Source organism: Benincasa hispida, chromosome 7, assembly GCF_009727055.1.
Source record: "Benincasa hispida cultivar B227 chromosome 7, ASM972705v1, whole genome shotgun sequence".
Taxonomy (NCBI): Eukaryota; Viridiplantae; Streptophyta; class Magnoliopsida; order Cucurbitales; family Cucurbitaceae; genus Benincasa; species Benincasa hispida.
Genome location: NC_052355.1, coordinates 19,431,362 through 19,459,184, shown reverse-complemented (window position 1 = coordinate 19,459,184; position 27,823 = coordinate 19,431,362). Strand labels below are relative to the sequence as shown.

At 36.1% G+C, this 27,823-nt stretch overlaps 1 long non-coding RNA gene across 6 annotated transcripts; it reads left to right on the top strand.

Moving 5' to 3' along the window:
- LOC120081672 lies at positions 1–27,823 on the top strand. 6 transcript variants are annotated; one of them, XR_005482928.1, is made up of 11 exons: positions 2–476; positions 863–1,171; positions 1,265–1,323; positions 1,408–1,477; positions 1,565–1,618; positions 1,706–1,778; positions 2,426–2,517; positions 2,741–3,203; positions 16,721–16,817; positions 21,977–22,337; positions 27,635–27,823. It is a non-coding gene; the product is annotated as an uncharacterized LOC120081672 (long non-coding RNA). The 6 variants fall into 6 exon arrangements; XR_005482926.1 differs by having other exon boundaries at positions 1–476; positions 2,426–3,203; XR_005482927.1 differs by lacking the exon at positions 2,426–2,517 and having other exon boundaries at positions 4–476.

Here is a 27,823-nt window from a genome sequence, read left to right as displayed (position 1 = left end):
ATGTATCTATTAATTTTTAAATTTGAAACTTAGAAGACTTACATAACCAATATCTCTAAACTCCGAAGATAATCCCAAAAAACAGCCCCAGACCCCTCTAAGCCTCACGAACCATTATTAAGCTACTCCATAGACACATTTTCTCAAACTCTCCATCTACCGATTATCAAGATCATGACCCGTTGCGACAACGTTCTAGAGACTGTCGACGAATGTTGATGAAAGGCAGCAAGACCACAGTGACTAGTTGCAACAAGTGACGCTAATCGATGAAACCTATAAGGTTGAGTGAGAGAGATGGCACGAGACTTTCACTCAATTGTTGGCAGTCGTCGACGTGCAGTGGTTGACGGCAAGCAACGACCATCGAGGGGTAGTAACTGACGGCGACTAATCGCATAGGTTGGAGCTGATGAAGGAAAAGATGGGGTCTGCGTTGCTGAGTGGTCTGCACGAAGGAGAAGATGGGGAAGGGGGTGTGCTGCTCTATTTGTGACATCTTAATTTTTTTAGGCAATTTAAATTTAATCATTTTGAAATATTTGGGGTTATTATGAGTTTTGAGGTTAAATTAAAGTATTGTGTCAGGATAATTCAATTTTTAAATTAAAATTTTAATTTAAGGAGGGTTTGAATTTAATTCATTTTTAATTCAATTTATGAAATTGAAATGAATCTGGGAGATTTGGAGAAGAAAATTAATTTATTGATTTAAATTTATTTCTCAAAAGAATTTGGGAGTTTAATTTAAAAAAGATTTGGAATTTGGAATTGGAGAAATAAAAGGAAAGGGTTTTAAAGATTACACATACGTACATATATATCGAGCAACCCCTCTTATGCGTTTTCTTCTTCACGATAGGAACTCAGGTTTGAAACCAGACATTATTGCCCTCTGATCTCCGCTGACTCTAATCCTAGGCTGTCTCACTCCGTCGCTCGTCCGCGCTTTAGCTCAGTCGTCCAATGAGCCGAGTCCGCCGCTGCCAGATCTAAAGTCACGCTATCTCTTTCTCTCAGTCGTTTCCTTCTTAGCCGAGTGCGACTCTGACCAGAAACCGCTGTTTGCACTCCACCGTCGCTCGCCGTCTTCGTTCCAACGTCATCGCCGCTGCCACTGCCTTGGTTCTCATTGGAATTTTGAGATTTGGGTAAGATTGGGTTTCTTTAGGTAAGATTTGGCTAGTTTAGTTAAATTCTTGGTTGGTACTTGAACACCCATTATGAATTGGGTTTAAATTCATTTTTCTCTTGGCATTGGAAGGTTAAATTGATGTTTTGGGAGGTCTTAGGCTATTGTCTAGCGGGCCAGAAACGATTCCGGTAAGATTTTGGTAGGATACTTGAATTATTTCCATTACCCATTGAATATTGGTTTCAAATCTTTAATGTCGTTATGTTTTGAAGATTTGAACGAAGTTTTGAAGCCGGGTACGTGTTGCCCAACATTACAAGGATCGATTTTCGGAGGATTTTGGTAAGTTTGAGACTTTGTAACCCTCTTGGGATTCAAGATAATTGATGTAAATTAAGTTATTAAATTCTGGTTTTGACTTATGTTTAGGTTGGGCTACTTAATTGAGTATTGGAAGTGATTTTGGGTCAAGCCACAGTTTCGGTAAGTTAACTGGAGACATTTGAACAAATTTGGTTAATTCGAAGTTGGCCCCAAAGTTTTAATTCAATTTTGGCTTAACTATTCTAGGTATTGAATTAAGGTTGGGTTTGGGAAAGAGAAGATAAGCGCACTTGAGTATACTTTGGGCCTAAATTCCAAGGTAAGTAATCTTACTATTGGAACTGCCTTCGATTTAATTAGGATAATTTTGATGGTCCTAAGACTCTAAATCGTGATGCCTAATTAGAGAGGATATATGACCATATGATAGATATGTTTGAAGTAGGACATGTATATGAGCATGATCTAGAATTCTATTAGATAATATAAGAGGATGAATGATCATGAACCATATTTTATATGACAAGGTATAAGGATGTATGTGCTTAATGTTATGTTTTATATTGTGGGACTCTATTTTATATTACATGATATTTATGTTAGTGATAATTGCCTCCTACCCGTAGTCATGATATTTATGTTAGTGATAATTGCCTCTTACCCGTAGTCATGTATCCTCTTAAAGTTAGTGCTGCCTTTGGGATTCACTAGAGGTTTGTGTCTCCTTGGGGATTCACCGAAGGTTAGTGTCTCCTTTGGGATTCACCAGAGGTTAGTGTCTCCTTTGGGATTCACCAGAGGTTAGTGTCTCCTTCGGGATTCACCAGAGGCTAGTGTCTCCTTCGGGATTCACCAGAGGCTAGTGTCTCCTTCGGGATTCACCAGAGGCTAGTGTCTCGATTCACTAAAGGTTTGTGTCTCCTTCAAAATTCACTAAAGGTTTGTGACCTCTTTGGGATTTACTAGAGGTTGTGATTGCTTTCGAGACTTCACCAGAGGTTGTGATTGCTTTCGAGACTTCATCAGAGGTTGTGATTTCCTTCGGGACTTCATCAGAGGTTAGTGATCTCCTTCGGAATTTCACCAAAGGTTTGTGGGTACATCTTACCTATGGTAAGGTGGGTTTAATTATTCACTAAATAATCATCCATGATAAGTAGAGGTTTTGCATGTCCCTCTAGAATGTAGCATTTATTAGACATAAATACTTAGCCTAACCCTTGTAGTGAGGTTACTTACTGGGTATTTTATACTCACTCTTTATTATGTTATATCTTACAGGTAGAAAGAACACACTGGTAAATGATAGTCGGAATTCGTGATCGTGCTAACGGGATTATTCTGATGCTTTCACCCATGTCTTTTCTATGTTTTCATGTTTTAAAACTTAATCTATTGTTGAATTTAGAAACTTCCAATTTTTGCATGGTTGGTTATTTTAGATGAGATTTTCTAGTGATGTTTTACTTTTTTTTTTTTAAAAAAAAAAAAAAATTAAGGGTAACTTGATCAACAATTTTCAAGTATTTGATTTCAATTTTATGTCCTTTATTCGATTTTAGCCAATTAATGAAAAGTGTCGTTTTGAGATTTATGCATACATGTAGTAACGACCTGGTATAAGTCCTAGTGAGCTGGGTTGTTACAGTTGGTATCAGAGTCCATTTTGGGTACTGTAGATTAACTTACTATGTAAGTCCAGATTGTCCTTATGGCCCATGTATGGATTCCTCGTCATCGCAAGGTATGTCCTATCAATTAAAAGTTTTATGATAATTGTGCATTAAAATATTTGTTTAGCTTAAATGCAGTAGTTATGTTCTAATGAGGTCAGTGTCTATGTAGAAGTTAATATTGAAGGAAATCAATCACGAGGATTTTCATGAGCAGCGGAAAGATCAAAATTACAATCATATATAAACTTTACAATTACAGCCAAACACAGAAACAAATGGTTATGCAATCAATACAAAAATTACAGCATGAAACTACAAACGATCAAGAAGAAATCTCTACACACATTTGTAGACTCGTCTCTACACTTTTTGATCACGAATACTCGAACACAACAACCTCGAACGCTCAAACAACACGACCGCTACACTACACAAACACTGCGCACTCAAAGTCAGCAATCGCCTCGATCACGAACACCCTCCACAGAACCTCGACGACGTCAAGTTGAGTATGACACCACTAAGAAGGCTACCTTGGTATTCTTGGTGTGAGAATCCAGAGGGTGGACTCTGTGTGAACTTGGTTTGAGGTAGAAGATGAAGGAATCAACAATCGTTAAATGATTGAGCAAGTGGGAGATGGCTGAAATCTATTGTATAGGTCGATGCCCAATCGTTTAACAAAAGCTAAGCGATTGTCTAGCAAAAGCTAAGCAATCGTTTGGCTCATCGCTTAGTTTCATGTCTGTCGCCTACAAAACACTACACGATCGTTTACCTTAGTTAAGCTGTCACTTAGTAAATCCCATTTACTTGACAACTTTCGTGAGATTCTTTTCCGAGAGAGAAAATCTCAAAATCAATTTTGACAAAAAAAAAAAAACTTACTAAAATTAGGAAAACAATTTTCCTTTTTTCTCATGGTTATCATGAACTACTAATAACCTTCCCACTCAATTGGTTATTAGAGAAAAAGATTTAATTATTCAATAATTAATATTATTATAAATATAAATGATAACCAACTTATCATACTATATTTATAACTTATAGTTTTAATATTTTATTTCATGAAACATATAAACCATAGTTCTTTTTCTATTCCATGGTACTTAATGTAAATCTCATTTACATTAATCCTTTATTAGATGTATCTCATACATCATACCGATTATATCATATATAATCAAATTACCCCTTGTCAATTTGAACATTTCAAATCAAAGCTCCAATGGTATGTGAATAACTGACTAAATTCTTTAGTCATGGGATCCATGCACTCCACTAAAGACCGATAGCTGAACTCTCTTCACAAATCGCTCGTAAGTACAACTGGGCCAGTAACTTTTATGCCCTTATAGTTACATCTAACTCCTTAGTACCATTGATCTCTCTACTGAACATAAGTCATATTCCTATTATGATTGAGTTCTCTCTTTCAAAGAGAAGTTGTGGCCACTATGTTCAAGCCCCGAAATCAGCCCTTATGGAAGCAATCTCTCCTTACTTTGGAAAAGGAGTCAATTCCATCTTGTGGATTGATCCAAAATTAGACAAGTCCTAAAAAAGGTAGGCATATTGAGTTGGCCATCTGGCCACTCTCACCCATACTAATCAAAGGACCACAGGAGTTCCCAAAACACTCAGGATTAAGGCCGTGTCACCTATGGTCATTTAGGTGAGATGTAAGTCTCTAGTATCAACAACGTTATATACAAAGTTTAGTCATCTCGTGGTCCGGTCTTATACAAACTCTTTGTATAGGACACCCCCGCTCGCACGTCTCCACATGAATGGTCAGGATCAACCATCTGTAGTAGTTTACAACACTTGCAAACCTCTACAAAGCGGGTCGTATCTGTAGTGTCACCAGGATCAGGTATCCCACCTTAATCTTTATACTACAGACCTATTTAGGTTATCACTTAAGGCATGATCCACTTGTATATCACATATACATGCTTAAGTTCACATAAGATAACTAAGGAGCTTTGTTTAGTGGATATGAGTAAATGCAAGAATTAAATAACACTTATTTTATTCATTAAACAATGTGTATCTTATAAAACAACGAGACTCTGGGAGAATTAGGACACCAATCCCAACAAACTTGTAAGGGCCCCTGCGTTTTTGGGCATATTTAATTTGATGAAGCTTCAACGCATGGAGATATTGTTCACTTCGAGGAAGAAGGCCAAAGCTTGATCGCATCGTGTAGCCTAGGCTAAACGATCGTGTAGAAAAGTTCTACTCGATTTTGTAGTATTTACTAAACGATCGAGTAAAGAGTTTACACAATCATATTGCATTGGCTACTCAATCGTGTAGACGCTTGGGGTAAACGATCCCATAGAGTAGTACATGATGCTTGAAGCATGGCGCGCACACTAAACGATCGTATAGTCCAGCATGCTTCATCGCATAGTTACTGGCTACTCGATCATACGGTATGAGATACTTGACGCTTGTTCCTCGATCGTTTAGACGATCATGCTTCATCGCATAGTCGTCGACTACTCGATCGTTTACACGGTTAACCACAAATGTAGAAACCCACCGCGACTAAAAAATGCATTTAATTCATGTCTGTAATTTGGAATATCAAAGAACCTGGCTCTGATACTAATTGAAGGAAATCGGATCTGAGATTTCCATGAGCAGCATCATAAATGAACAATACATTTACAGTCGACTTCAAACAAACGATATGCAGATGCGTGTCCACGCTCTGATGCGAAAAATCGCTCGAACAACAGCAACCTCGTACACTCGATCTACACGACCGCAACATCGCAAGAACACTTCACGAAGACTTCGCGCTCATCCTCAACGAACGCCTCGGCCACGAACTCTTCCGCAACACGAACGACCTCCACAGCACCACGAACAGCCACATCTAGATGTGTATAAGAGACAAAAACTATGCGATCGTTTAGTAAATACTACACGATTGTTTAGCTCGCCACTACACGATCGTTTAGCTCGCCTAGCCATTGTTTAGTAAATTCGTATATACTTGACGACTACGTGAGTTTCTTTTGCGTCGAGAGAAAAAAACTCAAACTTTTTAGCGTTGGTAAAACTCATCTCTCAAAATAGGAAAACCATTTTCCTTTTAAACTCACGGTTACCATGAATCCAATAACTACCCACTAGTTTGGTTATTTAAAGAAAAAATAATTAATTATCCAATAATTAATATTATTATAAATATAAATGATAACCAACTTATTAGACTATATTTATAACCTATAGTTTTAATATTTCATCTCATGAAACATATAAACCATAGTTCTTTTTCTATTCCATGATATTTAATGTAAATCTTATTTACATCAATCCTCCATTAGATGTATCTCATACATCAAATCGATTATATCACATATAATCAAAATACCTCTCGTCAATTTGTACTTTTCAAATCAACACCAAGAACGGTACGTAAATAACTGACTAACCTCTTTAGTCATGGGATCCACCATCCGTTAACTACCAGACACTCTACTAAAGACCGACAACTAAACTCTCCTTACCACATATATATTACGTGTCCATCTTAACCAATCAGCAGTGCAACAACCCTTCATTGATCGCTCGTGAGTACAATTGGACCAATAATCATTATGCCCCTGTAGTTACATTTGTCTCCTTAAGTACTACTGATCCCTCTAATGAACATAAGTCATAGTCCTACTATGACTGAGTCCTCTCTTCCAAAGAGAAGTTGTGGCCACTATGTTCAAGCCATGGAATCAGCTCTTAAGGGAGAAATCTCTTTACTTATCCCTGCTTCGGGAAAGAAGTGAATTCCATCTTGTGGATTGAGTTCCCAGCTCTCAGATCAGACAAGTCCCCAAAAAGGTAGACATGTTGAGTTGGCAATCTGGCCACTCTCACCCATACTAATCAAAGGACCGCCCTTAAAGGCAGGAGTTCTCAAAACACTCAAGATTGAGGTCGTGTCACCTATGGTCGTTTAGGTGAGATGTAAGTCTCTAGTACCAACGGCGTTATATACAGAGTCTAGTCATCTCGTGGTCCAGGTCTTATACATACTCTTTGTATAGGACACCCCCGCTTGCACGTCACCATATGAATGGTCAGGATCAACCATCTGTAGTAGTTTACAACACTTGCAAACCTCTACAAAGTGGGTCCTATCTATAGTGTCAACAGGATCAAGTATCCTACCTTAATTCTTATACTACAGACCTATTTATGTTATCACTTAAGGCATGATTCACTTGTATATCACATATATATACTTAAGTTCACATAAGAGAACCAAAGAGCTTTGTTTATTGGATATGAGTAAATGCCAGAATTAAACAACACTTATTTTATTCATTAAACAATGTGTATCTTTACAAAACAACGAGACTCTGGGAGAATTAGGGCACCAATCTCAACAAATATAAGTTAGTTATTCAAGTATGACGCTACAAAAAGAAAATTTTTTTGAGGTCACTTGGCGTTAGTTTATCTCATGGAAGAACTGTTATGGAAGTTTGGGAATAAAAGTATGTATATGTTTAAGCCAAGGAATAAATTTGTCTAAACAAGAATTCATCAAGGACTTGCGTTATGTTTTATAATGGAAAATGAGATTGGTGGTAGTACAAGAAATTCTTTCCTAGGGCATGTACTTAGGGACAAGACTAAAGTTTTTTTTAATATAGGAAGGAGAAGAGTAAGAGATTATAGTTTTATTAAAGAAAACAAGGCATCTTGAGGAATTTCTAGTAACTGATGTTGGTGCCTCTTAGAACCCTCTAAAGGGTTTAATATGACAAGATTACTATTGTGGAGTTTAAGGTTGATGAACTAAATGAGGTACTTTAGTTGTTCAAGTGTAGTACTCGAAGAGCAAAAAATATTCATGAGGGAAACCAAGTAAGCTTCATAAGAAGAAACTCTTCTTAAAAGTACCTAGTTTAATTGTTGTACTGTGGAAGGGAAGCTAGTTTGAACGGGACTTAGGACTTAGAAAAATGTGGTTTTTGAACTAAGGAGCTAACTTAAGAAGTACCTCAAGGTACTTAGTTACCCATATCCTAGTCGCGATGAAAAGAATTTAGTTAAGCTAGCAGGACCAAGAGAAAAAATTTTGGAGTTAAAAAGTAATGACAATTGGTGAAGGAAAATTCTACAACATAAAAAAAAAATTTTAATGAGAAGGTAAGACTTATGGAGGAGTTAGGTAGAGCTACACATTGTGTAGTGAGTTTATGTCACACTTGGAAAGGGGAGAGGAGCACCTTGAGTTTTTGATCTTAACAAAGATTAATGTGAAGGAAAGGAAAGTATTTAAGGAATGTTACTATTTACGAGAGAAAGGAAGTATGAGTTGGTTTTTAAAACATGATATGAGTGGTTACAAGGTATTGGAATTGGTATGAGTTATCTTGTTACTACTTGGAATTTTGGACCTTAGTATTTGTGGGTTGGAAGGATAGTTTGTTTGGGTTGTATGTCCTAAAACTCGCAGTTTTTAAAGTTAAACATATTCTATTATCAATAAAGATGTTATTCAACATTTTTGCAATAAAATTGTTATTGAATTTGTAAATAGCACTTGTAAAGACTAAATCCAATAAACTAAGAACCATGACTATTATATGAATACTTGAACTTTATGTAGAGACATAAAGATGGATCAAGTTCGAGTAAATAATCAAAACGATCTATAGTATACGAATAAGGTTGGGTGTCTTATTCTGGTAATACTATCGGATGCGACCCACTATATACTTGTTACAATTTGTTGTAAGGTGCTACAAACGAAGTGATCATGATTCGTTCATGTATTGACATGAGGAATAGGCGCGTCCTATGCAATGAGTTTGAGTAAGATCGGACCAAGAAATAAGTCAATCTTACTTTATAACGTTGTTTATTGTTTAAGACTGACTATTTCGCTTAGATGACCCAGGTAACTTGATCTTAATCCTAAGCTAACTATGAACTCCTGTTTATTCAACATTATCCTTAGATTTGCATAGGCGAGGGTTGGTTCAACAGTGCTGGCTCAATAAGCCTTTCATTTGAAGGGTAAGACCGGGTAGGGGACATAGGGTGCAAGACGGAATTCATGCCTACCCGATTTAGGGATAGGAAGAAGGTTGTTCTCTTAAGTGCTGAATTCGGGTTTTGAATAAGGGGCCTCACCCCTCTCATTGGCTCAAGAGAGATCCGGTTTAGTGATTGGATTACAAATCAATTGTTCATTAGAGAATCAATGGAACTTAAAGAGCAAGACTTAATTTCGGGGGTACAACATCATATTGACCCAGGCGTTATTACGAACAATCTGTGAATGGTCGACTTACTGGTTATGGTTAAATCAAGTGGACACAAATATATCTACAATGAGGAGAGTACAACTATCGAGCTATAGTGGTGTGACTCAATAGTTAACGAATATTGATTAATTCGGTCTAAAGAGTTTTAGCCAATTAATCTCAAATCGTTGGAGCTCATGATCTGTAGATTCATAAGGTCCTCTACTAGCTCATAAAACATGACCACCTTGAATTAGTAAATTGAGTGAATTCAAATTGAATTTCAATTTGAAGTGTTCAAATTGAATTTCAATTTGAAATGTTCAAATTGAATTTAGGATTTGAATTTGAATAGCTCAAATTCAAATTAGGGTTTGTATAGTTATATTCGATATAATTAATTAACGTTTAATTTATCGAAATTAAACGTAATTGGAGAGTTTATAATATTTAAATATTGATTTAAATATTAATCACTAGAATAGGATTCATGTTTAAAATTAGGTGTGTGATTAATTTAATATTTGATATTAAATTATTATTTAATTAATTAAATTTGTTTAATTAATTAAAACAAATTAATTTTCAAAATTCAAAATCAATTTTAGAAATTGAATATTTAATTTTATTTAATTTTGAATTAAATAAAATGGAAAATTGGAAATTAAAAGGATGGTGGAGTTTTCCACAAATTTGAAGTAGGAGGTGGATTAACCTCCATGCTTCCAACTATCCCATTAAATTAATCCAATTGAAGTGCCAATTGGATTATCTTTTAGTGCCTGCATGTAGAAGAAGATTAAAACCACTTCAATTTTCTCAGTTTTGGGAATTGGAGTTGCTGAAAGTCAGTTTCTGCACAAAAGCTCTTCTTCACCTGAAACTCACCTGATTTCCTTCACAAATTCGCTCCATTTTTTAGTTCCACCACTCAATTTCAAGGCTGAGAATAGTAAAGAAGATCTCTTGGTGGTTCACTGTAGATTTGGAGCTGAAATTACGTGAAGAACAGCTTGGATTGGAGGAATTCTTCAAAGGCATGTGTTGTTTGAAACCCTATTTTGTAAAATATATTTTTGCATGCTTTTAAAACTCAGATTAAATGTAATTAGAATGCTTATTGTTTCTAATTTTTTCCGTTGCTTGCTTCTTTATCCTATCAGGTTTTTGGTTGTGGAACTCGGTGTTAGCATGAAAACCTTTTTCTCAAAATGAAATATTAATCATGGACAATCAAGTGCTTGATATGTTTTTAGGTTATAAAAGAGCTAGGGAAAATAATCTTTCATGTAAGGGGGTTAGGTAATGTTAGTTTCCAAAAACTATGGAGATTAGATCTTCCAGGATGACCACTAGCACAAAATATGAACTTGAAAATAAAACACTTTCGTTCCAAGGTTGCTTGAGTGGTTCTAGCCGAGTTCAATAGCAAGTCACAGATACATGAACTATTTATAGAAGTTTCCAAATACCTTAATATTTTGCCTCTGGATATGCTAGTTTCATATGTTAAGAAGAGAGTTGAAATCTATGTGGCTATGTATCAACTATATTAAGAGTTGATTATGGTAGCGTGGCCAGGTTGCAAGGGAATGTCGGGGCCATTAAGTGCCGAATCTAGATTCCGAATCCTAGAATTAGAGCACAACAGATATTATGTTTCCTTTAGTATGGATGAAGAGATGGATATTCTTTAGACAGATTTATGAATCAAGAAGGTTTATCTAGAAAAAAACCATCTTTCGAGATTAGATACCGTTATTACGAGGTTGTGGTGTCATGTTTTAGATTGACGAATGCTCTATAGGATCCGAGGGCTTCAGGAACCTCATTATAAAAAGAGATCTTGAGACTTATTTATAGCAGGGTCTAAATAATGCGTGCGATTGTTTAAGATTAAAAGATAACATGAGGATTTTCTAGAGTAAGATTTATAGCCCTTGACGGTAAGGAAAAAAACTCATGTCAAGTTTCTATTGAGTATGACACTTAATTGGACAAAGTTACCTATCTGAAATGTAGCTATTGAGAAGAGCATCACAGTCGATGCTTCTAAAGTAGAAGCAATTTCTAGTTGACTAGATTTTCTTTTCTATGCAGCTTGGGATTGATGGCTTGTGAAAACCATAGACAGAAGCGAGATCATTTCCCAATTTTCAAATTTATGCACAAGAAATAAAATTCTAAACCTAATATGCATTCTATACAAATTACAATATGCTAAAATATACAGAGAAGAGATTTAGGTTTGGTTTACTGACTGATGATGGGAGATTGGAAGTCAATTTTACTCGACAACCAACTTCCCTTGGACACGGTGTGCAATGCATGTTCCTAAAATATGCGTTAATAGCCATGCGTTGATAGTCATGCGTTGGAATGAAAATACGCCAACAATGTATGCAATGACCATGCATCCTGCCACAAGTTTTCTTGCATTCAAGCCAAGTATAACATAAACGCAAGTTTCTCGGGTAATCCGAGGTCGAACACAGGGACTTGTAACTATATGTTTGCGGTGATTGTGCATGTGGCGGTTGAATAAAAGAATAAAGGGGATGTTGCTAAGTTAATCCTACTCCTACTCCTATCTAACAGATAACGCAGTGAGAATATGCATGAAAGGTAGAGATGCGACAAAATTGACATGAAATAAATGTGTGGAAAAATAGATAAAATGCGGAGATGTTTTCATTGCAACCCTTAAGAGTGATCGCAAGGGAACCTTAGTTAGCGTCAGACTATGCGATTATGTTACAACCATACACGACAAGTCATTTTCCAATGGAAATGCGGTGCTCCTAATTCTAGGATGCATGTGTTGAACGCAAAGTGTCCATAGAGCTTATTCCTAAGTCTCTACTCTTGTCCTATGCGATGATGCGAAATGCATGAAAGCAAGGTGACCACATTCAATCGTATCCTATCTCTAGGATGCATGTGATCCGTTAATAACAAATAGTGCTCATTCCTAAGCGCCTATCTCTGGTATTATGTGTTCTAATCTAGCTCTCCCAAGCCTAGATTCTGACCTGACCTTCCCAAGCCTAGATCCTGTCCTTAGACTACCCGCCCGAGTATCCCTAATGAATGAATGAAGCATACATAATACAAGACAATCACATATACTTCGCTGACCTACAGTTATTACTATTCCTAGTGAACCTGTCTCTTATACACATCTAGATGTGTATAAGAGACAGGTTGCTACATGCTTCATATTCCTAATCCACATGACTAAGTATGCAATACCCAAGCACTCCTACTAAGTGTTGCAATGAAAGTAAAGATGCTAAGCAAAGAAGATGGAGATGGAGTCGAAGGAATTGAGAAATACATTGAAAAATATATTGTATTAATTTCTTAATTCCAAAATATCATACATTACAATATAGAAAAAGAAATGATCATCTGGAAGCAAAATTTTGCTTCCAGCGGATGTGCGTCAAGGCTGTGGTGGTGCCAGATGGGTGAGGAGCTGACTCTCTCGAGATCTAGCTTCAGTCGAAGGCTCCGGTCGTCACTTGGAATGGATGAAGGAGGTGAAGAACTCTCAGTGTCTTCTCACACAGTTTGTCTGAATCACAAGGATCCACCATAGGCGAACCTCAGGCAAAAAAACCTTGGATAAATTGAATTTCAGCTCATTGGCTTTTATTTATAGAGCTTGGGTCACCGACAACATTAATTGGACTGCTCTGAGTCTGACGTTCGACGCGTTAGTCCTTTTCTAAACCTTTGCCACTAACGGCGTGGTAGGTGAAATGTCAACATTAGCTTTGGATTTTCTCGAGGTAGATGCATTGATGTGTTCATTCCGCCTACCTTGTGTTGATCCCATTAGAATGTGTTGTCGCGTAGCTGCAATCATTCAGTGGCCACATTCGCTTAACATCGCAACTCTACATGATGACCACAATCGCTTGACGAGCGCAACTCCCATGCGATGGACGCATACGGCTGATTACCGCAATATCCATGCGTTGATTGATGCATTTACCTTGCGATGGAGTGTTTCTCCGCATGCGGTTGTCTATGCGATGGTCTGGTTTCCGCGTTTGCGTTCGTTTCCTGCATTAGCTACAAAGATAGAACATTGAACGCATAATTAACACAAAATAATGGGTTAGCTGAGATTCGACATGCTGATCGACGCAAGCTCATATTCTTGTGAATTCTTATCATGATCGACGCATATTCTGCCTAACAACCTTCATAATTCTAAGTAAAAGGCCTAAGATGTTAATTTTTGCATGTCATCACTGCCCTATTGAAGAAACTAGTCCTCACGAATTCTTCTCCTATTGGTTACGAACCCTCCTTGGTAATCGCACAAAAAACACAACACTCCAAAAACAATTGGTTGAACACCACCAACAAAGAAACCTCTGTATTCTCTATAGGTATGAGAATTAGCAAGAGGTGTGGCCTTTACTTTAATTTTGGTAGAGGGAGGTAAGAAAGAAAGAAATTAAAAACGCATAACTCTTCTAAATTTTTCTGAGATCGTAAGCTTCTGGAAGAAGAAGCAGATGCCTTTGTAAATCTCGTGTCCAAAAACCACCAGTTGGTTATTACAATAGAGAGATAATAGGGAAATAGTGGCTCCCTTTTCAAATTTTTAAAACTTAAAAAACCAAATAAGTAATCCCTCTAATTTATATAATTATATTAAAACAATTTTAATATAATTAAAATTATATGTTATAATCCATTATATAATCATAGTTTATTATATTGCATATAATATACTTATAGTTTATGAATCTCTCATATAACCTATAGTATTTAACACAAATCAAATTCATATTAAAATTTAACCTTATAGTTTTTATATGAATCAAATTCATATAATTAATATTTGAATCAAATTCAAATATTTATTTCCTTCATATAAAATTTTATATTATAATGTATCAAATACATTATATTAATTATATCACAATTAATTAATTTAAATTAATTATATCATATATAATTAACCCCTCAATTAATTTAAATAATTCAAATTAATTCAAAGTTAATTCTCAATAATCATAGTTGAGCTACATAGGGGACCTTTGCACTACAAATATTTGGAGTTTCAATGGTATTTGGATAATTAATTAAACTCATTTAATTAAATTACCCAACTTTCATTAATTGTCAGCCACTCCACTAAAGATCGACAGTTGCACTCTTTGCACTACAAATATATTTTTGTGTCCATTGGATATAACCAGTCAATAGTGTGATGACCCTTCACAAATTGCTCGTAAGTACAGTTGAGCCAAAATTACCATTTTGCCCCTATAGTTACATTTAACTCCTTAAGTACCACCGATCCCTCTAATGAATAATAAGTCATAGTCCACTATGACCAAACCCCTCTCGGCCCAAGAGAGGATGTGGCGCGACATTGTTCAAGCCTTGGAATCATTCTTTCAAGGAGCAACTTATCTACTTACCCCAACATTAGAGAATGAGTGAAGTCTATCGTGTAGTTGTGTTCCCAGCTTCTCAATTAGACGAATCCCCAAAATGGTAGGCATATTGAGTTGGCGAACTGACCACTTTCATCCATACAAATCAAAGGACTACCTTTATAGGCAGAAGTTCACAACTTACCAAGGATTCAGGTCATGTTACTTATGATCATCCTGATGAAATGTAAGTCTCTATGTGTTATATAATGAGACTATTCATTTCGTGGACCGGTCTTATACAAAACCTTTTGTATAGAACACTCCCGATCACATGTCTCTACATGAATAATTAAGATCAGATCATTTCTAGAACTTTACGACAATTTTAACATCTAGAAGGCGGGTTGTATTCGTAGTGTCACCAAGATAAGGTACTCAATCTTATCCATCTGCTACAGACCGTTTAGATTATCACTTAAACATAATCCACTTGTATATCTCTACATACATGTTTAAGCTTCAGAAGATAGGATGTTTATTTATTGGTTTTGTGGGTTAATGCTACTAAATGTCAAATAAAATACCTCAGATTTTATTAAATAAATAAACTGTTTGTATAATACAATAACAAACTACACGATCCATAAGATTTAGGGCATCAACCCTAACAATCTTCCACTTATCCTAAAGCTAGTGGGACGTACATCATAAAAGTCATACTAATACAAAAGTACACAAAACAAGAAACTTAGGCATAATACGCGCCCAGTACAAAATCTTCCACTTGCCCTAGAATAGATGTGGCATGTCTCATAGACCCATACTCTGTAGGTAACCCTCAAACACTTAGCCGTGAGAGTCTTCGTAAATGGATCAACAACGTTGTGTGTCGAAGCTATCTGCATGACGATCACGTCCCCTCGATACACAATCTTTTGAATGAGTTGATACTTTTGCTCTTTATGCTTCTTGTGTTTGTGACTCCTAGGCTCTCAGGAATTAGCCACAACACCACTATTATCACAATAAAGGGTGATGGGATTTGACATGTCTGGAATCACTTCCAAATAAGTCAAGAATTTCCTAAGCCACACAGCTTCACAAGCTGCTACATATTCAGCCTCCATAGTGGAGTTAGCAATACAACCCTACTTGATGCTCCTCCAGACTACAACCCTTCCATTAAGAGTGAACACTGATCCTAAAGTAAATTTCCTAGAATCCTTATCAGTCTGAAAATTAAAGTCTGTGTATCTTGTAAGGATCAAATCCTTAGAACCATACACGAGCATGTAGTCCTTCGTTCTTCGTAGATACTTGAGGATGCTCTTAACAGAGGTCCAGTGATCAAATCCTGGATTAGACTAATATATGTTGACTACCCCACTGCATAGTAGATGTTAGGTCTAGTACATTACATAGCATACATCAGGCTACCAACAGCCAATGCATATGGGATCCGTCTCATTTTCTCAACCTCTTGAGGTGTCTTAGGACACTGTTCCTTAGACAATATAATTCTGTAGGAGTATATCAACATGCAACGAAAGAAACAAGGATCAATAAACATTCTAATTCATCAATTTTAGTTATAAATTAAGCATGCTCATACAATAATAAGAGGGTTTCAAGTCATGCCTTTGTAGAACCTTTAGAATCTCGAATTCAACTGTAAATCTTCTCCAATTCTTCTTGTGAACCACCTTAATATTTTTCCTACTACTCTCTTGGAGCTTTTGATTAAGTTGTGTAACTCAAAATAAGCTTGAATGAAGGGAATTTGGAAAAGAACACACTGCTGCACCCACTTGAAGAATACCTTCTTCAACTCGAATTTTTCAGCAAAAATTCAATTGATGCATGCTCAATTTGCACTTAATTCTTCTCTATTTATTGTAGGACTATCATGCAATGGAGAAGTCTGCATGAGATGCACCTCATGCTTGGAGAATTGAAGCAAAATTTTAGTGGGTTTAGTGTGAGCAACTTCATGAAGGTGAGTGGAGTTTTCTAACTTTTCACAAAATTTGTGTTTTTTCAATTTTCCTAATTTCAAATTGATTTCTAAAAACAGATTTAGTTTTCAAAATAAAAATTTATTATTTTAAAAAATTAATTTTCTAATAAAATTAATTAATTTAATTAATTAATTAATTTTAAATATCAAATATTAAATTAATTTTACACAAATTCCACCTTCATGAATTTAATATTTAAATCATATTTAAATATTAGTTAATTCTCCAATTCCATTTAATTCTAAAATTAAATGCGTAATTATATCTCATATAATTATTAATTTTCTTAATTCTAATTTGAATGTTTCAAATTAACTTATCACGCTACTCTAAAGCTAATCCATTTACGAGCTAGTAGAGAGACCTTGTAGACCTGCAAATCATGGGCTCCAACGATCCGAGATTAATTGGCTAAACTCTTTACATCGAATTAACTCCCATTCGTTAACTAATGGGTCACTCCACTAAAGCCCATAGTTGCACTTCCCTCATTGTAGATATATTATGTCCACTCGATATAACCATAATTAGTAAGTTAACCCTTCACAGGTTGTTCGTAATAACGGTTGGGTCAAATGTCTGTTTTACCCCCGAGATTACCTCTTGTTTTTTAAGTCCCATTGATCCTCTAATGAACAATTGGTTTGTGATCCGATCAACAAACTGAATCCCTCTCGGGCTAATGAGAGAATGGGGCCCCTTGTTCAAGAACCGGAGTCGGCACTTAAGGGAACAACCTCTCTACTATCCCTGAAAGCAGGTAGGAACGAATTCCATCTTGCACCTTATGTCCCCAGCTATCTACCCGATCTTATCCCTGAAATGGAGGTTTATTGAGCCGACGCTGTTGAGCCAACCTTCGCCTATGCAAATCTAAGGATAATCCCGAATAAACAGGAGTTCATAGTTAGCTCAGGATTAAGGTCAAGTCACCTAGGTTATCGCTTTGAAATAGTCAGTCTTAAACAGTAAACAACATTATAAAGTAAGATGATTGATTTCGTGGTCCGATCTTGTTCAAACCCATTGCATAGGACGTCCCCACTCCTCATGTCATAACATGTACGAATTAGGATCACTTCATCTATAGCACTTTACAACTCTTTGTAACAACTATAGAGTGAGCCACATCCAATAGTGTTACCAGAATATGGCACCCAACCTCATTCATATATTATAGATCATTTTGACTATTTACTCGAACCTGATCCACTTTTATTAAAGTTCAAGTACTCATGTAATAGTCATGGATCTTTTAGTTTATTGGATTTATTTCTAAAATGAAATAAGTAATACATATATTCAATAACAACTTATTGAATTTTTAGAATAAGTCTTATTGTTTACAAATCTCGAGTTTTAGGATATAAAACCCAACAAATTCCATGCCTGAAAAGGAGTAAACCCCTCTTGGAGTTATGCATCAAAAACTTGACAAGTATCTTGTCAATGTATGATGCCTGAGATAGGGCCAACATTTTGTTCTTTCGATCCCTAAAGATCTGAATACCTAGAAAAAAACTGGGCCTCTCCCAAATCTTTCATTTGGAATTGGGTTGCTAGCTAATTTTTAATTTAAGTCAGTAGACTTACATCATTCCCAATGAGTAGGATATCGTCCACATACAACACAAAAAAAACTACTGAGCTGTTGATGATTCTTTTGTAAATACAAGGCTCATCAATATTCTGACAAAACCATAAGATTTTTTATCGCAGTATCAAATATTATATTCCAAGATCGAGAAGCTTATTTCAATCCATAAATGGACTGATTAAGCCTGCAAACCTTTTGCTCTTGACCTTGGGTTATGAATCCCTTAGGCTACTCCATATATATGGTTTCCTCAAGATTATCAATAAAAAAATCAGTCTTAACATCCATTTGTTAAATCTCATAGTCAAAATTTGAGGCAATGGACAGAAATATTCGGATAGACTTCAACATGGCAATAGGTGAGAAAGTCTCCTCATAGTCGACTCCCTTAACTTAGGTATAACCCTTTGCCACAGGTCTAGTCTTGAAGGTTTGCACCTTCTCATCGACATCTCATTTTCTCTTGTAGATCCATTTGTAAACTATAAGTTTAACCCCATTAGGTTAATCTACAAGATCCCAAACTGAATTGAAATACGTAGACTCCATTTTGAGATCTATAGCTTTGATTCATTCATCTCTATCGCCTTCTTGTAAGATGACGGATCTTCAACATCATCAGCAGCTATGATAGCTAGGTTTTCCATTAAACCCATATAATGAATAGGCAGGTTCGCAACTCTCCCACTACATTGAGGCTCCCTCAACATTTGAGGTGTATGTGACCTACTAGATGAACCAACTTCAATAACTCTTGTTAAGGTATTGGGCTCTTCAACAACTCTTGTTGATGATTCAGTAGTTTCAATAGAAAGTTCATTTAACACTATCTTACTATGGGGCTTATTGTCATGCCCCATACAAATGACCCTTTAAAATTTGTTGAAATGAGCCAAGACTTCTTTAGCGAGGTCAAGGAGGAGTCAAGGAAGAGACGCCCCAAAGCCACCAAGCATCACACACATGCACGCCCAAGTGATCAGTTAAGCTACTAAGGCTATAGGGCAGCGCCCGAGCCTCAGGCGCATGACTAAGACCCATGCGAGCGCCCCATTGAGAACCCATATGCGCCATCATGCGCGTACACCCAGATGATGCACGGCTCCGTGCCAGACCAAGCAAGCCAATGGGCATGCGGCTAAGTGTGCCCCCTACCTCAGTTGCGCGAGTCTAGAAGTGCACGAACAATCAAGCCGGCACGCCCCTGTGCGTGCCCCATAGAGGTAGACGACAAGGCATGTGTGCATTGCCACGCACGTAGGCCTTAGGTGCACACGAGTCCCTCTATGCGTGCTCATAGTTGAAACCTTTCAAGATGATGCTGGAAGACATGTGACATCTCTAAACGGCTCCAAAATCTTCTAGGACGCTCGAGACACGGCTAGACTGCTCACCCATGGTCTAGTCAGCCCCGAATGTTCTCAAAAGGCACTAGAAAATTCCAATGCACTCGAGAAAGGCTTAGACACATATGGAAGCACCCAGACAGGCCTACACAGTGCTAGAATGGGCTAGACAACCCCACATAGTTTTGGAAGCCTCTAGAAAGGTCTAGAAAGTGCCAGAACGTGTCGGATGACTCTAGATGGCTCATGGACATGCTGGAACATCCTAACTCCAACCCACTTATGAATGTTCTAGATTTCTCTGTAATGGTCTAGAATAGCCTAGGAGAGTCTAGGAACTTCTTGTATATACTTGGATGCTTGTAGAAAGGCCTAGTATGGCCCAAGAACCTTCCAAGACATATTGAGAAGGCTCTAGATGAGCCATAACCGACCCTCAAGGGAAGTTTAAACCCTTTAGGTCGGTGGGGAAAGGCTATAAATAGCCCATCACCCCTCATTTGTACATCATCGGTTGGAATCATCAATAAAGCTCTCAACCATTATCTCAAACTCACTCACTTTCCCAACACTCTTAAAACCTCTCTTTGTGTACCTAAGTGCCTTCAATAGGTAAAAGCTCTTCATAAAGGCTTACTTGGTGCGTCTTTGATAGCAAGACAGCCCAAGTGTCACACGTTTGGTTGTTATAAAACAATAACCACGTGGCTGTTGGGAATGATGTTCTAAATCTCCCGGTAGTCTCGTAGTTTGTAAACTATGTAAACATATTATTATTAATAAAATAAGTGTTATTTTATAAGCATTTACTTAAACTAATAAACTAAGATCTGAGATTATTTTATGTAAATTTAAACAAATATGTAAAGACATACGGGTGGATCTTGTTTAAATTAATAACCTAAATGGTATGTAGTATATGAATAAAGAAAGGATACCTTATCCTGGTGACACTATGGATACGGCTTACTTTGTAGATGTTACAAGTGTTGTAAAGTTCTACAAATGATCTGATCCTAATCAGTCATAGGGAGACATGCGAGCAGGGTATCCTATACAAAGAGTTTGTATATGACCGGACCACGAAATGATTACCTCTTTTTATAATGTTGTTGATGATAGAGACTTACATTTCACTAGAATGACCATAGGTGACATGACCTAAATCCTGAGTGAGTTGAAAACTCTTGCCTATGAGGGCGGTCCTTTGATTTGTATGGGTGAAAGTGGCTAGATTGCTAACTCAACAAGCCTACCATTTTGGGATTCGTCTGATTGGGGAGCTGGGAATTCAGTTATACAAGACGGAATTCACTCCTTCCCCCGAAGTTGGGGTAAGTAGATAAATTGCTCTCTTAAGGACTGATTCTGGATTTTGAACATAGTGGCCACACCCTTTCTTGGGAAAAGAGGACTCAGTCATAGTGGGGACTATGACTTATTGTTCATTAGAGGAATTAGTGGTACTTAAAGGAGTTAGATGTGACTACAGTAAATTAGCCTAGTTGTACTTATGAGCAATTTGTGATGAATCATCGCACTGTTGATTGGTTATATCCAATGGACACAGAAATATATCTATAGTGCGAAGAGTGCAACTGTCGGTATTTAGTGGAGTGCCCGACAATTAACGGATGGTGGATATCGTGATTAAAGAGTTTAGTCAGTTATTCACGTACCGTTGGAGCTTCAAGTTACAGGTTCATAAGGTCCTTTTGGTAGCTCAATGGATTCAAATTGAGAATCAGATTTTGGGTTAGTTTCAAGTATTCAAATTAACAAGAGGAAATTTTATTATATATGATATAATTCAATTAATTCAATTACATATGATATAATTGATATGATGTATTTGATACATTATTAGATTGGAAGATTAATATAATATGTTTTATATTAAATGTCATAAAAATAGAAAAAGAACTATGGTTTATATGTTGCATATGATGCAATATTAAAACTATAGGTTAAAAATAAAATATGATAAGTTAGTTATTGTATTTATTTATAATTTATTAATTATATGATAATTAATAATACTTTTTCTCTATAACCGATTGGAGTGGAAGGTTATTCACGGTTTCACGGTTTTCTTTTCTCTATAAAAAGATTTTTTTTTCAAATTAGTCATTTGAATCGTCTCACAAAGAATTCATTATCGAGTAAAAAGGTTAACTATACGATTGTTTAACAGAGACTAAACGATCAAGCGTCGAGTTACTATACGATAGAACTTGTTAGTACACAATCGAGTATCGAGCCTATATGATAGGCTTCTTCTTCTATACGATTGTTTGATCGCATATTCGATCGTCTACTCGATCGTTTACTTCCTCCATTCCTTTATCAAAAAACATACAGAGCCCACAACTCCTGAATTATCACACCGAGAATACCAAAGTAATCTTGTGGTGGTGTCTTGTTCTGTTCGAGGATCGAGGATTGAGTTTCACTCGCTGGTGATCGAGGATCTTCCAGTTGATCATTGCGTTCGTGCTGTTTGGATGCGTTCGAGTTTGATCGAGCGAAATACATGAAGAAAGAGTTCTTCAAAGGTATTATACTCGATCCCCTTGTTTTTACTTAAGAAGCATGTTGTAATTTATCTTAATGCATAATCTGTTTAGTATGAGTGTAAATGTATGTATTCTTTCTAAATGGAGTTTGGAATGATCCGCTTCCACTTACTGGTTCTCTAGATTTAGAGTTCCTTCAGTGACATTATGCTCCCTTATGTGGTCATCTTCTAAAAAAGTAGCATTTAATGATACAAACACTTTATTATCTTTAGAATCGTACAAGTAACTACCCCTTATTCTTTTGAGGTAACCTACAAATAGGCACAATTTTGAATGAAGTTACAATATCTTAGGATTTGCCTCAAGCACATGTGCTAGGCAACTCCAGATCCTGAATTGGTATAAACTACCTTTACGACCATTTCTTAACTCTAAATGTGTTCCAGTAACATTTTTGGATGGAACACAGTTCAAAATGTAAGCTGCAGTCTGTACTGCATATCTCCAAAACGAGTCAGGTAAGAAAGCATAATTCATCATAGACTGAACCATGTCCAATATGGTACGATTTCTCTTTTCTGGTACACCATTCTACTGAGGTGTACCAGGTGCTGAGAGTTAGGATATAATTTCATGTTCTATCAAATAGTCTTGAAATTCCAGAACCATATACTCTCCACCTCGATCAGATCGAAATGTTTTAATTATTTTATTTATTTTATTTTCAACTTTAGCCTTGTACTCCTTGAACTTTTCAAGGGCTTCAGACTTATGTTTCATTAAATAAACATATTCATATCTAGAATAATCATTAGTAAAAGTGATGAAATATTCAAACCCCCATCTTGCTTTAACATTCATCGGACCATAGAGATACAAATGTACAAGCTTTAAGGGTTCTTTGGCGTTGTGACCTTTTCCAATAAAAGATCTTTTAGTCATTTTGCCTTCAAGGCATGACTCACATACAAGTAAAGAATTTTCTTCTAACCCACTTAAAAATCCATTCTTAACCAGCCTCTCAATCCTATTGAGATTTATTTGTCCTAGTCTTAGATACCAAAGATGGACATTTTCTTTAGGAGAAATTTTCTCTCTTTTATTCTGAGTTACCATAGTTTTAAATAGTTCAACATTTAGGAGAGCTTAGTTGCTAACTGTCTTAACACATACAAATTATCCTCCAGTTTAGCAGAACAAATATTAATACCATTTTTGTAAATAAACACTTTATTTACATTAAAAGATAAAGTATAATTTTGTTCAATAATACACTTTACAGAAATTAAGTTACTATTTAAGTCCCATCGGAGAATGCTATTGGGACTATTCAAATGCTTCTATCCATGTCTTTCTATGTTTTCATGTTTTAAAACTTAGTCTATTGTTGAATTTAGTGAACTTCCAATTTTTTCACTGTTGGTTGTTTTAGGTGAGATTTTCAGGTGATGTTTTATTTTTATTTTTTTAATTAACCGTACCCTGATCGACGATTTTCAAGTATTTGGTTTTTAATAAAAGTCCTTTATTTTATATTCTTTATTCATGTTTAGCCAATTCATGAAAAGTATCGTTTTGAGATTTATACATGCATGTAGGGCTTGGTATAAGTCCTAAGGAGTCGGGTTGTTACACTGTTAGGCTAAAATAACTTATATCTTTTTAACTCACATAAAGATGTATACATATCCACTCTTAACCTAAATTTGACATTGACCTAGTCAAATTTTTCTTCTCCTTGAATTTAAATCTATCAATAATTTTCTCAAACCAAATCAAATAAACCAATTATCTTCTCCAAGCTCCAAACTTCAAAATAAAGGGAAATAAAGTCCTAAAATTTAAGATAATTATTTTTTCTCAACAATTACATGTAACCAACTTATTTCAAAATACTTGTCCAAGGTGAAATCTCAAAATTTAGACTTTAATTTATGAAAATCAATCACATTTGAAAATGTGGGGCATTATATTGGAAAGAGAAAGTACATTCATGTTGAAGATTTGAATGAAAATAAGGAGTCCAAACTATGAACTCGAAAAATTAGTTACGGTGAAATTAAAGACGCTGAGGGATATATATATAAATAAAGAAGATAAATATAAAAAGTCATATCTATGAAAAGTAATATAATATGAGATTTGAAAATTCAAATCAATATTTGAAGATTGAAGATTTTTTAAATAAAAATTTGGAGAATATTTTTAAATTGAAAATCGAGATTTATGCCAACATATTCGCATGGATAGAGGAAGTTAATTCACATTGAATATCTTAATGGAAATCAATAGAGCCCAATTGTGAATTTGATGAATTAATTACAATACAATCAATGGAGTTGTTGGATTAACTATAGTGTAATTAAAGGAGTTGATAAGATGCATTTGCAATGAAATTAAATACATCTTTTGTCCTCTACAGTAAAACCCGAGTTTTAATTACCTCACTTAAGTATGTTTAAGTATAAGGAATTGAAGAGGGAAACATTTAAATATGAGAAACTTGACTCTCGGATACTTATTAAACTAGCCTTGCAAAAAGAAATTCTGGTTAAGTGTTAGTCGTGATGAGTGGTGGCCAAGCATCGAGTAAGCATAAGGCAAGTATCAAGTAAATTCCGCCGAGCATCGAGTATGAGCAATCGAGGAAGGGTCGAGTGTCGAGTATAAGCGATCGAGGAAGGGTCGAGCTTCGAGTCTAAACGATCAAGGAAGGTCGAGCATTGAGTATAAGCAATCGAGGAAGGGTCGAGCATCGAGTTCTTCTCATCAAGTATTCAACAGAGAACCATTAAAATTTCCACCGAGTAATGACCCTTTTCCATTGAGTTTTTTCATCGAGGATTGAGTTTGCTCGAAACGTTTAGCTTTAAACTTTTCTTTTAGTTATCTGAACATATGACTTAATCTGGGCCCTTAATCTCCACTAGCGGGTGATGTAGCTTAAGGAGATTTCATCATAAGGGCTGGACGGTAGTATAAAAAGGAAGAGAACTTCAAGAGCTCGTTTTGGACGATTCCTTCTAGCAAATCAGACGAACTTAGTACCGTTGGAAAGCTCTGTGAGTCTAGTTTCTGAAGCCGAGCCATTGGATGGGTTCCGTTTTTGGGTGAATCCGAGCCGTCAACGAAGAAATCAAGATCCAGGCCGAACCACATGGAATTTCAAGCTAAAAATTTAAGGTAATATGGTTATCACCTTTATGAGTAAGTTTGTAGAAGGAACTTTTACAAGATAAGGTCTGGGGTTTGGGTTACATATTTTGGAAGCTAAACTTAAAAGGTGTTGAACAAGTAGGCAACTTTGCGATCTAGGGCCAGTGGGGAATATTTAAAGCTCTAGATCAAACCACAAAGATTTTTACGTTGAACTTTTGAGGTAACATTGTTAACACAATTACAAGCATGTTTAAAGAAGTAAGTTTCTTAAAATGAGCTATGGATTTCGAGTTATTGACACCAGAAGCTGAATCTGGAATTTATTGGGCAAACAGGCAACTACTTGCTAAACGTGGGTTTGGAACCCCAAAATCCTACTAAGTATTGGGTGTGGGCGTCAGAAAGGAGACGGTGAGCTGAAGTTTAAGCCCTTTTAAATTCGACTAAGTACCTGACGCCCTAAGGTAAGTTACGAAGATTTGAAAGCTGAGCGAATAAATGTGACCTTAATTCTGAAAACGAGTCTAAAAAGGGAAACCATGGCTAGTAACTAAAGTATTTTGATATGTTCACAGGGTTGACATTAGTAGAAGAAGCTCATCAATCTTAAAAGGATTTCCCAAAGACTGTGAGTGACTCCAATGTTTACAAATGTTTATGAATGATTTAACAAGTCATGCTTTTATGAAAGTTACTTATTGATAGCCAACCTCAAACGTTTTCCTAGCTATTTACTTTACTTATATTTATGATTGCTTGACAGATTAATAACTTATAAAGTATGGATAGGTATGGTCCCGTCATGATGTTCTTAAGTGATTAATGTCTAGTGCTTGTAAAGTATGTTGACCTAGACAAAACCTGAATGGTTAGCATATGCTACTAGGGAAAGCTAGGTCTATAAGACAAACTTAAGTGTGAAGTTTATGTGAAGGACTCCTAGTAAAGTATGTTAGCTTAATACCTCGAAGTGGTAACCGAGCTTAGAGACGGTCCATGATAGAATCCTAGCTACGTACATGTAGGATCACTGGGATTGTGAAGGTGATGGATAGAGGGACCACATCCCAAGAGATGAATTCAAGTTCCAATAAAACTTGTTAATGAAGAATGCTATGCATTGATTTGGTTCTGCATTAGCAAGAACTATGAAGAATGATAAACTATGTGATTTCAATGATAATTGTTGATAAGTTTATATGTTTCCTAGCAATTAAGTTTTTTGAGATTGGTTAGCATTTTCCTCAAGTATGTACTTATTTTATCGCATGCCAAGGTGATATGTTTGTCTTATTTCAGATTAAGTATTATATATTGAAGCATGTGTTCTAAAGATTGTAGCTAAGTTCTACAAATGTTAAGCTTAAAGCTATGTTCTGAAAGATTCATAATATGTATCATATTAAAGTGTGATATGTTTTTAGTAAGCCGGATACTGAAAGCATGGAAGGTGTCTAGGAAGTACCTAAGGTGTTGATGACATTTAGTAACTCCATGTGCACATAGAAAGCTTTGAGTGAAAGGACAAAGTATGGGTCTCCTAGGCCATATTTGAAAGGCCGAAGTATGGGTCTCCTAGGTCATATTTGAGAGGCCGAAACATAGGTATCCTAGGCTATATTTCATAAACCCGAGGTCGAAGTATGGGTCTCTTGGCCTGATACAAACGTTCAGAGCTTGAGCGATGAATGCTCATGCTCAACTAAGAATCATGAAGTATTCATAAAATGTTATTACGTTTTATACTTCAAGTTTTATGGAAGTTGTTCGATGAATTACAGTTAAAGACATATGTAATGGTCAGAGGTGACACACTTTGACTAAGGTTATAGTGAACATTGGGTCAGAGGGTCCCTCCCCCAACCAAGTTTTAGTTAAGTAACGTTATGCTCAAGAGCGGACTAAAGAAGACGCTCTCTTGTAAAGATATTTAATGTGGAAGCTGAGGCCTAAGGGCCTCCTAGAGTTGATGTCTATGATGCCTATGTTATATTTAGTTACTAGTAGGGAAGTTTTATGTAAGTACTTACTTGACTAATTTCTCAGTTTTCAACTATGGTTTTTCAATTCATGATCTCTTTGTTAAGCATGATTGATATGTATGTCTTTTACATTTCAAAGTTTAGTCACTCATTGGGCTTTTAGCTCACCCTGTCTAAATGTCTTCTCCACAGGTAGTGGTCACTCCCCAAAAGACGCTTCTGCTGTTGCTCTGCCACTCAAGACCAAGATGTTAGAAAGTCTAAGTGTGGGATTGTATAAAATAGTACGCATGTATTATGTCATGTGTATAAGTTGTATTACTGAAGAGTAATGTAGAACTCTGTTAATGATTGTTATTGTCTTAAGTTGATGGTTGAGTA